Here is a 13,406-nt window from a genome sequence, read left to right as displayed (position 1 = left end):
ACAACCCACCCACTCAACAAAGGAGCTCTATTCCTCCCCCCCCCCCACCGAAATTTCTTTTCTAGCCACGGCCCTATTTAACAAGGAATATTAATGCATCGCGGCGCCGCCCCTCGAAAATTCAGAAAATCACGCAGTGCCATCCCGTGCCACCACGGCGCCACCGTCGCCCCCTCGAAGCGAACGTCAAGGACGTCAGCTTTAAGGCCACCCCGCGCGATACGATGGAGAAGCAGACTATCGATGCTTAAAGGGGCTCGCCCCTTGCCGCCCCTGCCACTACTCTCGCTAATCAGCGTGACCCCTCCGATACGCGCCACTCCTCCCATATGGCCACAAGGATTGCCGAGCCGATGTCGAGATTTTTGACCGAAAACACGAAAACAAAACTGGTTTGAGCGCCGTTATAACACATGAAAATATAAACAGGATGAAAACGAACGAGATGAAAATTTATATAGATAAAAATCCAACGAATTTTCCGCGAAAAATTATCAGAACAAACACGAAAGAGGCGTTTCAAATTTCCTGTCGCAATAACCGATCACACAAAAGAGAAGGTGAGCTTCAACATGGCGCTTTGCGTTGGTGGTTGTGAAACATGCATGTGATTTCAGTTCAGCTTGTGAGCAAATCAGGAAGACACTGTGTTCCAGACGTTCAATAATTTTTCGAGTACCCACGTACTACGGACGGGAGCACCACAACGCGACAGTGAGATAAAGTGAGAATTGAGGAACTGAGAATTTAAGATGTCGTTTCCACCACGGAATTATGGGGAGTAGTAATGGCAGATGTGAATTACGTACGATGAACAATTTTTGTCAGGAGCGGGATTTTTTAATATTTTCTGTTTCAGTAGGCACAGCCTCCATGGTTTGAGTGAAATTTACTACCAACCTTGGGTAAATTATTTGCATCTTTTTTGCAGCTGATTTTCTGTGCGCTTCTAGCGTAAGTAGTTAGTGAAGAAATGCGAAATTGGCAGAACCTCGTATGCACACCAGACGCTTATCCGAGCATTTTCCTCGTTACAACTAACAATAAGCACAGTAAGCAAAAGAAGAACAAGTTGGCAAAATCTCAAAGCAAACCTAACAACCTTGGGGAGGCGGTTGGAATGTTTTGTAGAAGAGTATTTTACTCTGAATCAGTGCGCGCACAGTGTACACACGCGCGCTGTAATATTCCCCGATATTGCCACGTTTTCCCGACAATTTTCTTTGTTTTCCAGGACGCTACCAAGCCTTAAACAAAAAAATTGACTCTTTAGGTTAGAAGTTACGTACCACAAGAATAGTAGCTAAGTCATTTACGGCAGTGAGCAACATATTGTGACGACAGAAAGTTATCTACGCATGGTAGTTTCCCCAATTAGATGAGGTTCAATAAACTGTCTACATATTCTATAAAACGTCAGCTCACACATTGACACACTCACTTATTCAACCCGGAGTTTGGTACAGTTTGGTGAGGTTAGCTGAGGATAGAGCTCACCCCTGACCAAGTCACAAGTGTTAGAGAGTTACACATTCTGAGAAGGGGAGGAGATTTATGTCTTCCCCTGGGCCACCTCGCGGATTTTATTTGGAGGAGTCCGCTGACATCACCATAAAATAGGAATAGCAACAGCCATAAAGGAGGAATATCCGTGTAGGAATTCGCTGCTCCACTACCGGAAAACTACAAAATATTAGCCTCTTAGGAAAATTTATCAACAGAAACAGAAGTAATTTTAGTATTGAAAATTTAGTCTCAGCATAACACAAGGCGGTCGTTCAAAAGTGAAGCTGATATTCACAGACTATTCCGCACTTCCCAGACAAATAGCTAAGTTGCCCACCATTCAATAACATGGGAGGCCTACGCAGGGTTATCTTGAAGATTTCGGACAAGTTGGTGAGATAATCAACAACACCAAATCTTTCTTCTACCAGACGAGATTTTCGCGAGCGTTCCAGCTTACTTCTTCAGGTCTAACAAGATGGCGTGTCACAAAACTGGGACTAAGATTTCAATCAAACTTTGTAAATATAAAATAATATTTGTATTTTTGCGCTTAAGGCGTCGTGCGAATGATTGAAGTAGTGTATCGGCCATATAGACTTATTTCACTTGAGCTCAGCGTGCCCCGAAACAATAGTTCCAGTCTCTTTCAGCCATCGTGAGTGTGTATCTTTCCTTTCATCCTTGTGTCCTCGTCCATTTCTTATGCTGGTGGGTGGTGAGCTGCCCCAGTGCCATCTATTGGTTACTCTTGTGGGCCAAAGCAAAAGGGAGTTTTCTGTGCATAAACCCCAGCCAAAAGCTTGGTAAATCTAAGCGTCCTGGTAGCGCAGCTGGTAGAGCACCCGGCCGGCAAACGGGAGTTTCTGGGTTCGTATCCCAGTCAGGCCGCATTTGCACCCTATGATTTCTGGCTTTTTTCCATCTACCACAGCTCCATTGTCCTCGTCCTTTTTCAATTTTATGTTCCTATCCCTTTCTTTCCTTACCCCTGAATTTATTTGTATGCTTGCGGTTAGGGTTTTACCTTTTCAAGCTCCAAGTGTTCCCATAGCAAGACATCTTCTTTTTCAACCCAGAAACTCCATGGGAGCATATAAAAAAGACTTCAGTTAGACTCAGATCGATAATTCATTTTGTGGACATTCATTGTAACAAGTAATGAGACAACTTGGTAATTTTCCACACTTTCCTTTATTTTTCATTCCGGCTTCGACGTCCTTCACGTCATCCTCAAGCTCTGTCCTTGTCTTCGGCGCAGACAGATCTTGAGAATGACGAAGTACATTGGAAGTAAGTTATCGTCAGAGAAAACAACAGAGAAAAATGTGCAAAATTACGAAGTTGTCTCTTTAATCATAAGTTGGATGTGGGTACTCAACATCAATACTGTAATGAACTATGTATGGAACAGCATGGCTTCATTCCTTCCTGTGACTAAATTGAAAGTAAAAAATGGACCGGCACCGATGTTAAGCCACGAGAAGGAATAATGGGATGATGGCCTGCAGCGCCACTTTCTCCTTTGAGTGGACGTATCACTGTCGCCCAACCCGTCGTATTTTACCTTCATTTCCTGGAGTATTACTCGTTTGAAAAGGCGCCATCGTGAATAAATTCTACTAAAATTTTCTTTGAGACAAAACATACGCCCGCGTAATGATTGCCATCATAACAGCCACTGAAGTACAGAATATAAATAGTGAATTTAGTTTGCCGTTAAGTGGGCATCTTGTCTCTTTGAGACCAAGTATCTATTCTTGGCCCAGTATGTGACTAAGGCACCAGGAGGATAGAGATCAACACAAAATTACGTGTCTTCTATCGAGATCCCGACATCATTACTCATTTAATATTAAGCAGGCCTGACCATGTGAACAAGAGGGAGATAGACTTCACACTGAGGATGGTAGCAGAAAATCTTCCACGAGGCAGACGACCACTACGGTGGAGACATCAAGTGTAGAAAGATATGCTAAGCCTCAATGTAATACCGGAGTTGATGTAGAACCGAGACGGAAAGCGAGCTGATGTTGGCGAAGCGAAAAACCTTTCGGGGTTTGAGCGACCATAAAGTTAGATACCATATGAGTGGGTGAGAAGCCAAGGGGTACAAATGATTCCTTTTTTCTATGCAGAGTTAGGTACAGAAATTAGGTATAGAAAACAAAACAGATCAATTCGATATTTAGTAGTGAATTCGATTTTCTACTCGATGTCAGCACAGAACATAGACTCACTCGTATCACTTGGCAACCAAGTTTTTGTGTATTTCTTCTGACAATTAACTTTACCTAACTCTGTTGTGAAAAACATCCCTTGTAACCCTTGCCTTCTCAAACCCTCATATATAAGCGCAGGATTTACAGAGTAGACATTTGTTAACACCCACTTGCACCTCGTGTGTGAACATTTCAATTCAGTATTTTCCACAAGGGAATTTTTCATATTCGAGACAAAGGGTATACAATTCAATTCACAAGGGTATACTCTTTATCCCCAGAACATTTCAAGAAGAAAGCTCCAGTATTAAACGAGAGATGCGACAGGAAATGAAGGTAAAACACACGAGTGGTCGAGCATGGACGATGCGTCCTCCATAGAGTTCTTGTTTATATCAACTTCCGAGTGGAAGAGGAAGCGCGGGAAGAGAACAAGCGAGGCGCGCATTCGACCCACCACGGGGCATTCACCTTGCGCACAGACGGATTGTTGTCACCCACGCCGCTCGCTGCCTGCGCCCCCTCGGCGGCTGCGACGCGCACTCAGGCGAGAGCGAAGCATTGACGAAAAAACGTCTCGCTCCTTCCCTTTCAAGTCCCTCGGAAAGCTATGTGGGTTAAGTGCGACTTTCGTCAGTCGAATTCCGCGCGTCAACAATGCCGCCCCCTCGACAACCGCCAAGGTGGGTGGATGGCTTCATAAATGGAATATCGAACGCCCTTGACACCCGAGCGTGAAGAGGTAAAATGGGCCCATTTTCAAAAAAATACTCGTTGGCGCGTCAAATGCCGCCTCCGCGTCGCGGAATTATGACTGCACAGGGAATGATTTCACTTTCAGCCGCACCCGAGAGTTATGCACGTGCACCGCGGCGGCGAAGACGGACAAAAAGGCGATTCGCGGACACTTCTCCATGCAGACGAGAGGCATGCGTGCCACGAGAGATGAAAATAAAATCTTCGGCGAAATTATGAATTAACAAGAGCCATTTCAGTAATTACAAACTACTCCCTTCCGTCGGCCAAAGACGACGACGAGAATTTTAAAGACGCGGATATCCATGAACGTTGGAGGGGGGAAAAGTACTCCATGAAGCCATAAAGCTAAAGCCGTAGGATTAGCAGTGCACTTTTCCATAAAAATAAAAGGTTTCAACGTGTTTCTTCATTCTAAATTTATAATATCGTTAGTGGGGTTTCAAGGGGATAGCACGAGACAGATTAACTCCCCGATGCAGAATGATGATGCTTTGTAGACCTTAGAAATCAGTTTTTACAACTTTTTTTAACATTAATCATATTTTTCTTAAAAATGGAGTCACTATAGTCGAGATTGGAGTTGTCAGGAATAAGTAATGTTAAATCAGAATTGGAAACAATAATAACTCCACGCTCTTGCTCTTCTTACTCCACGCTCTTGGAGGATACTCTTGGACGGACTTGTAAGACAATCAGCAGCCGCCCATAAGTTGCGAAAAATTAGGGCACAAATGTCTCTAACTGAAAAAGGGACAGAAAATTTGATTTTTTACACAAGTAAGAGTACTGTGAACGCTTCACGTTTAAATTAATACTAGGTCAGACTATTAATGAGAGAATTATCCTGTGAAAGCAATAACTCACTGATTGTGAGAGTAATTTCGTCTTTAAATACTAACGAGTCGATTGGGTGCTTGAATTCTTCAAGCGGGTAATTAGGAGGGTGGGAACATTGTTGTGTCACGTGTGTTCGAGTATTGTGTCCATAAGTGTTTAAAGTATTCAAAAATTTTCCTGCCGGTTTTTGAAAGGGTAAGGAACTTAATTGTTTACTTTTAAAATTATTTGTTATTTTCATTATGATTTCTCTTGACGGATAGTTCATTATTTGAATAGGGTAAGTTTAGCACTGAGACATAATTGGAATAAGGTTTTTAAAATTTCAAGACAGTGATGATTTTGTGGATATTTTTCAACTCTTAAAGTCCAAAAGCGTTGTTATAAGCGAAACTTGAAAATGAAACGCAGATTCCTTAGATAAATATATAAAGATATACATACCACTCGCAAAACATATGTCCATAATGCAGTGTGTAAAATACTAAATTGTAACGATTCCCCAACTTTCTTTGGTACTAAAAAATAGTTATTCTCAAGATATTACACTTTGAAAACAATAGCTTTGGCATATTTGCTATCATTATCGTATCGAATTATAAAGTAAACTGATATATGTATTGAAAATTCGCAATCCTGTTCCAGTCTTCGATCATCAACCCTAAAATTCCTGGTCAACTATGTATGTGGATAGAAAATCCTGTATGTAATAACGATTCGATATATTTTAAGAAAAAGCATATTCAATATATATAGATCGTGAGACTACACGCAAAGCATATTTCCATTGGGCATTGTGAGGAATACCAAGATTTACCCATTCACCAATTTTCATTGGTCCAACGTTAATACTAATCATGTTATGCCAATTCGCGTATTTGCTACAATTATCGAATCGATCTTTCGATAAAACTGCTATCTGCACTGTAATATCCGCAATGCCGTAGATTTTAATTCCAGTCAATAGAAATCTTCTCTATATTTCCTGGTCAACTATGTCCTTGGATGTAAAATCCTATATGTAATAGCAATTCGATATATTTTAAGAAAAAGTAGATTCGATATATATCGAACGTGAGACTAAATACAAACAATATTTCAATTGGACATTGTGAGGAATCCCAAGATGTACCCATTAACAAAATTTCATTGCTGCAACTTATATACTAATCAAAATATGCTAATTTCAGCATTTGCTATAACTATCGAATTGATCTTTCGATTATACTGACATCTGTACTGTAAAATCCACAACGATATTGATTTTATTTCCACGCTATGGTCATCTTCTATATATCTGCTGGTCAACAATGCCCGTGGGTGTAAAATCCTAAATGTTATAGCTATTCGATATAATTTGTGAAAAATCAGATTCGATATGTATCGAATGTGAGACTACATGCAAAACATACTTCCATTGGGCAATGTGAGGAATACCAAGATGTACCCATTCACCAATTTTCATTGGTCCAACGTATATACTTATCCAGTTATGCCAATTTGCATATTTGCTACAATAATCGATTCGATCTTTCGATTATTCTGACATCTGTAATGTAAAATCCGCAATGATATTTTTTTTATATCCAGTCTATGGTCATCTACTATATAATTCCTGGTCAACAATGCCCGTGGGTGTAAAATCCTATATGTTATAGCTATTCGATATAAATTGTGAAAAAGCAGATTCGATATATATCGAATGTGAGACTACATGCAAAACATATTTTCATTGGGCATTGTGAGGAATAAAAAGACGTACCCATTCACCAAATTTCATTGGTCAAACGGAAACATTATTGAAGTTATGCCAATTAACGTATTTGCTAGAATAATCGAATCGATCCTTCGATCATACTGACATCTGTACTTTAAAATCTGCATTGCTTTTGGTTTAACTTACAGTCTATGGGTATCTACTATATAATTCCTGGTCAACTATGTCCTTGGATGTAAAATCCTATGTGTTATAGCAATTCGATATATTTTAATAAAAATTATATTCGATATATATCGAGCGTGAAACTACATACAAAACAAATTTCCATTGGGCATTGTGAGGAATACAATGATGTACCCATTCACCAAATTTCATTGGTCCAACGGAAACACAATTGAAGTTATGCCAATTAACGTATTTGCTATAATAATCGAATCGATTTTTCGATCATACTGACATCTGTACTTTAATATTCGCAATGTTTTTGGTTTAATTTCTGGTCTATGGGTATCTACTATATATTTCCTAGTCTACCATGTCCTTAGATGTAAAATCCTATATGCTATAGCAATTTGATATATTTTAAGAAAAAGTATATTCGATATATATCGAGCGTGAGACTATATACAAAACATGTTTCCATTGCGCATTGTGAGGAATACCATGATGTACCAATTCACTAAATTTCATTGGTCCAACGTATACACTTATCATTTTATGCCAATTTCCGTATTTGCTATAAAAATCGAATCTTACATTCGACTATACTGCCACCTGTATTGAAAAATTCGCATCCTATTGATAACCCATCCATGCGATGGCCATACCCTTATCCCTCTCTTCTCTACTATCCCCGCTTTCAAAATTTCGCCTATGTTCTTATATTGGTGACGTATATAGGGCGATGCGTGTATTTCTTACGGGGACCTAATACAAAAAGATATAAATTCATATTGATATATCTTCGTTAGGAAACAATCCTCATCTAAATAATTAATGTGTACGCATAATTCATTTCTTCCCTTACATATTTTTATAATTTTTATCCCCGTAACTATGTAAATAGGTCTGAAAAATGGCTTAATCGAATGCAACCTTTTATCGATCATAACTTCGACTGTAATCGCTCGATTCGCTTGATTTAACTTTTGTCGAAGAAAAGACATTAACAGTAGTATTATATATGACTTTCACATTCATGCCTGGATTTAGAAAAAAGTTATTAGCGATTTAAGCGTAACCAAGGAGATTGGTATCGATATAACTCGCACATGAATCGATCGAGCGAAATGGTCATCATTGCAAAAGTTGACCATTGTGATAAAAGTATTACTCTGAAAATTTCATTTCTCTAGCTTAAACGGTTGCTAAGATATTCAAGATTGCATGCTCCACAAAAAAATGGCGACAATGATTTTTCGCGTGCAGGACATTTTTCGGAATTTAATTATGAATTAACCAAGAGGGTTACGGCGAAAGTAAGCTCAAACGTGAGGGTTCGGAGAACCCTCTAACGGTTTTTCCTAAAGAGTCCAAATTTTCATATGGCACATGTCTCAAGGCTGAAATCCGAGTTTGAAAATTCGCCCATCACGACAATGTTAAATCGAAATCGTTTATTCCTCGGAATTGTTTCGACGTACGAAAATTCCAAGATAGCCAAAAAATTAACCAAAGAATTATCTAACTTTTTGGCAAAGGAATTTGTCGTGCGATTATTGGAAGTTGGTCAAAAAAATTCCCAAAGTTTTCCCATAAGAAAAGCATTGAGAGCATTCAAACAGTAATAAAAAATACTAAATATCAATTCGTCGCTATGGCAACCACACCAAAAAATCGACCAAAAAATCTAGTCCATGTCCATTGAATATCATGTTCCTCGGGCGTTTAAAAGTACAAAATAAAAGCAATAAAGTTGTAGTCCCATAAGGCTCTCATGTTAATTCAAGTCGATATATCTCGAAAACTAATCGACTTTTTCAACTTTTCAGATTTTTCCTCCCGATGAATTTTTTTTTACTTTTACGTCCAATATTCCATATACCCACACCTATCACAGTTTGGGCTACTAATTTGTGTCAATCACCCAATCAATGAATTACTTTCCAGCTTTAAATATGTAACGAGTCGATTGGGTGCTTGAATTCTTCAAGCGGGTAATTAGGAGGGTGGGAACATTGTTGTGTCACGTGTTGTCGAGCATTGTGTCCATAAGTGTTAAAAATATTCAAAAATTTCCCTGCCGGTTTTTGAAAGGGTAAGGAACTTAATTGTTTACTTTTAAAATTATTTGTTATTTTCAATGTGATTTCATTTGACGGATAGTTCATTATTTGAATAGGCTAAGTTTAGCACTGAGACATAATTGGAATAAGGTTTTTAAAATTTCAAGACAGTGATGATTTTGTGGTTATTTTTCAACTCTTAAAGTCCAAAAGCGTTGTGATAAGCGAAACTTGAAAATGAAACGCAGATTCCTTAGATAAATATATAAAGATGTACCACTCGCAAAACATATGTCCATAATGCAGTGTGTAAAATACTAAATTGTAACGATTCCCCAAATTTCTTTGGTACTAAAAAATAGTTATTCTCAAGATATTCCAATTTGAAAAAAATAGCTTTGGCATATTTGCTATCTTTATCGTATCGAATTATCAAGTATACTGACACGTGTATTTAAACTTCGCAATCCTGTTCCAGTCTTCGATCATCAACCCTAAAATTCCTGGTCAACTATGTACGTGGATAGAAAATCCTGTATGTAATAACAATTCCATATATTTCAAGAAAAAGCAGATTCGATATATATCGAATGAGAAACTATACACAAAAAATATTTCAATTGGGCATTGTGAGGAATACCAAGATGTACCCATTTACCAAGTGTCATTGGTCCAACGTAAATACTAATCATGTTATGCCAATTCAAGTATTTGCTACAATTATCGAATCGATCTTTCGATAAAACTGCTATCTGCACTGTAATATCCGCAATGCCGTAGATTTTAATTCCAGTTAATAGAAATCTTCTCTATATTTTCTGGTCAACTATGTCCTTGGATGTAAAATCCTATATGTTATAGCAATTCGACATATTTTAAGAAAAAGTAGATTCGATATATATCGAACGTGAGACTAAACGCAAACAATATTTCAATTGGGCATTGTGAGGAATCCCAAGATGTACCCATTCACAAAATGTCATTGGTGCAACGTATATACTAATCAAAATATGCTAATTTCAGCATTTGCTATAACTATCGAATCGATCATTCGATTATACTGACATCTGTACTGTAAAATCCGCAACGATATTGATTTTATTTCCACGCTATGGTCATCTTCTATATTACTGCTGGTCAACAATGCCCGTGGGTGTAAAATCCTAAATGTTATAGCTATTCGATATAATTTGTGAAAAAGCAGATTCGATATGTATCGAATGTGAGACTACATGCAAAACATATTTCCATTGGGCAATGTGAGGAATACCAAGATGTACCCATTCACCAATTTTCATTGGTCCAACGTATATACTAATCCAGTTATGCCAATTTGCGTATTTGCTACAATAATCGATTCGATCTTTCGATTATACTGACATCTGTAATGTAAAATCCGCAATGACATTTTTTTATTTCCAGTCTATGGTCATCTACTATATAATTCCTGGTCAAGAATGCCCGTGGGTGTAAAATCCTAAATGCCAAAGCTATTCGATATAATTTGTGAAAAAGCAGATTCGATATGTATCGAATGTGAGACTACATGCAAAACATATTTCCATTGGGCAATGTGAGGAATACCAAGACGTACCCATTCACCAATTTTCATTGGTCCAACGTATATACTAATCCAGTTATGCCAATTTGCGTATTTGCTACAATAATCGATTCGATCTTTCGATTATACTGACATCTGTAATGTAAAATCCGCAATGACATTTTTTTTATATCCAGTCTATGGTCATCTACTATATAATTCCTGGTCAAGAATGCCCATGGGTGTAAAATCCTATATGTTATAGCTATTCGATATAAATTGTGAAAAAGCAGATTCGATATATATCGAATGTGAGACTACATGCAAAACATATTTTCATTGGACATTGTGAGGAATAAAAAGATGTGCCCATTCAACATATTTCATTGGTCAAACGGAAACACTATTGATGTTATGCCAATTAACGTATTTGCTAGAATAATCGAATCGATTCTTCGATCATACTGACGCCTGTACTTTAAAATCCGCATTGCTTTTGGTTTAACATACAGTCTATGGGTATCTACTATATAATTCCTGGTCAAATATGTCCTTGGATGTGAAATCCTATGTGTTATAGCAATTCGATATATTTTAATAAAAATTATATTCGATATATATCGAGCGTGAGACTACATACAAAACAAATTTCCATTGGGCATTGTGAGGAATACAAAGATGTACCCATTCACCAAATTTCATTGGTCCAACGGAAACACAATTGAAGTTATGCCAATTAACGTATTTGCTATAATAATCGAATCGACTTTTCGATCATACTGACATCTGTACTTTGAAATTCGCAATGTTTTTGGTTTAATTTCGGGGATATGGGTATCTACTATTTATTTCCTTGTCTACTTTGTCCTTAGATGTAAAATCCTATATGCTATAGCAATTTGATATATTTTAAGAAAAAGTAGATTCGATATATATCGAGCGTGAGACTATATAGAAAACATGTTTCCATTGCGCATTGTGAGGAATACCATGATGTACCAATTCACTAAATTTCATTGGTCCAACGTATACACTTATCATTTTATGCCAATTTCCGTATTTGCTATAAAAATCGAATCGTACATTCGACTATACTGCCACCTGTATTGAAAAATTCGCATCCTATTGATAAACCCTCCATGCGATGGCCATACCCTTATTCCTCTCTTCTATACTATCCCCGCTTTCAAAATTTCGCCTATGTTCTTATATTGGTGACGTATATAGGGCGATGCGTGTATTTCTTACGGGGACCTAATACAAAAAGATATAAATTCATATTGATATATCTTCGTTAGGAAACAATACTCATCTAAATAATTTATGTGTACGCATAATTCATTTCTTCCCTTACATATTTTTATAATTTTTATCCCCGTAACTATGTAAATAGGTCTGAAAAATGGCTCAATCGAATGCAACCTTTTATCGATCATAACTTCGACTGTAATCGCTCGATTCGCTTGATTTAACTTTTGTCGAAGAAAAGACATTAACATTAGTATTATATATGACTTTCACATTCATGCCTTGATTTAGAAAAAAGTTATTAGCGATTTAAGCGTAACCAAGGAGATTGGTATCGATATAACTCGCACATGAATCGATCGAGCGAAATGGTCATCATTGCAAAAGTTGACCATTTTGATAAAAGTATTACTCTGAAAATTTCATTTCTCTAGCTTAAACGGTTGCTAAGATATTCAAGATTGCATGCTCCACAAAAAAATGGCGACAATGATTTTTCGCGTGCAGGACATTTTTCGGAATTTAATTATGAATTAACCAAGAGGGTTACGGCGAAAGTAAGCTCAAACGTGAGGGTTCGGAGAACCCTCTAACGGTTTTTCTTGGAGATTCCAAATTTTCATATGGCACATGTCTCAAGGCTGAAATCCGAGTTTGAAAATTCGCCCATCACGACAATGTTAAATCGAAATCGTTTATTCCTCGGAATTGTATCGACGTACGAAAATTTTAAGATAGCCAAAAAATTAACCAAAGAATTATCTAACTTTTTGGCAAAGGAATTTGTCGTGCGATTATTGCAAGTTGGTCAAAAATATTCCTAAAGTTTTCCCATAAGAAAAGCATTGAGAGCATTCAAACAGTAATAAAAAATACTAAATATCAATTCGTCGCTATGACAACCACACCAAAAAATCGACCAAAAAATCTAGTCCATGTCCATTGAATATCATGTTCCTCGGAAGTTTAAAAGTACAAAATTTAAGCGAAAAAGTTGTAGTCCCATAAGGCTCCCATGTTAATTCAAGTCGATATATCTCGAAAACTAATCGACTTTTTCAACTTTTCAGATTTTTCCTCCCGATGAATATTTTTTTACTTTCACGTCCAATATTCCATATACCCACAAATATCACAGTTTGGGCTACTAATTTGTGTCAATCACCCAATCAATCAATTACTTTCCCACTTTAAATATGTAACGAGTGAATGGGTGCTTGAATTCTTCAAGCGGGTTGGAGAGGGTAGAGAAAACATAATTGTGTCACGTGGTTTCGAGTCTCTTGTCCATACGTTTTTGAAAAGTTCTAAAATTCCACCACGTAATGTCAAAGCAATTCGATATATTT

General features: G+C 37.5%; 1 protein-coding gene across 1 annotated transcript in view; it reads right to left on the bottom strand.

Annotated features, from left to right (window-relative positions):
- LOC124158010 (patj homolog) overlaps positions 1-13,406 on the bottom strand; it is a 142,693-nt gene that overhangs the window by 28,524 nt on the left and 100,763 nt on the right. The gene's annotated exons all lie outside the window — the stretch shown is intronic.

The sequence above is a fragment of the Ischnura elegans genome, chromosome 4, assembly GCF_921293095.1.
Source record: "Ischnura elegans chromosome 4, ioIscEleg1.1, whole genome shotgun sequence".
Classification (NCBI taxonomy): domain Eukaryota; kingdom Metazoa; phylum Arthropoda; class Insecta; order Odonata; family Coenagrionidae; genus Ischnura; species Ischnura elegans.
Note: the sequence above shows the minus strand (reverse complement) of the source record. Positions and strands in the feature narration are given on the sequence as shown.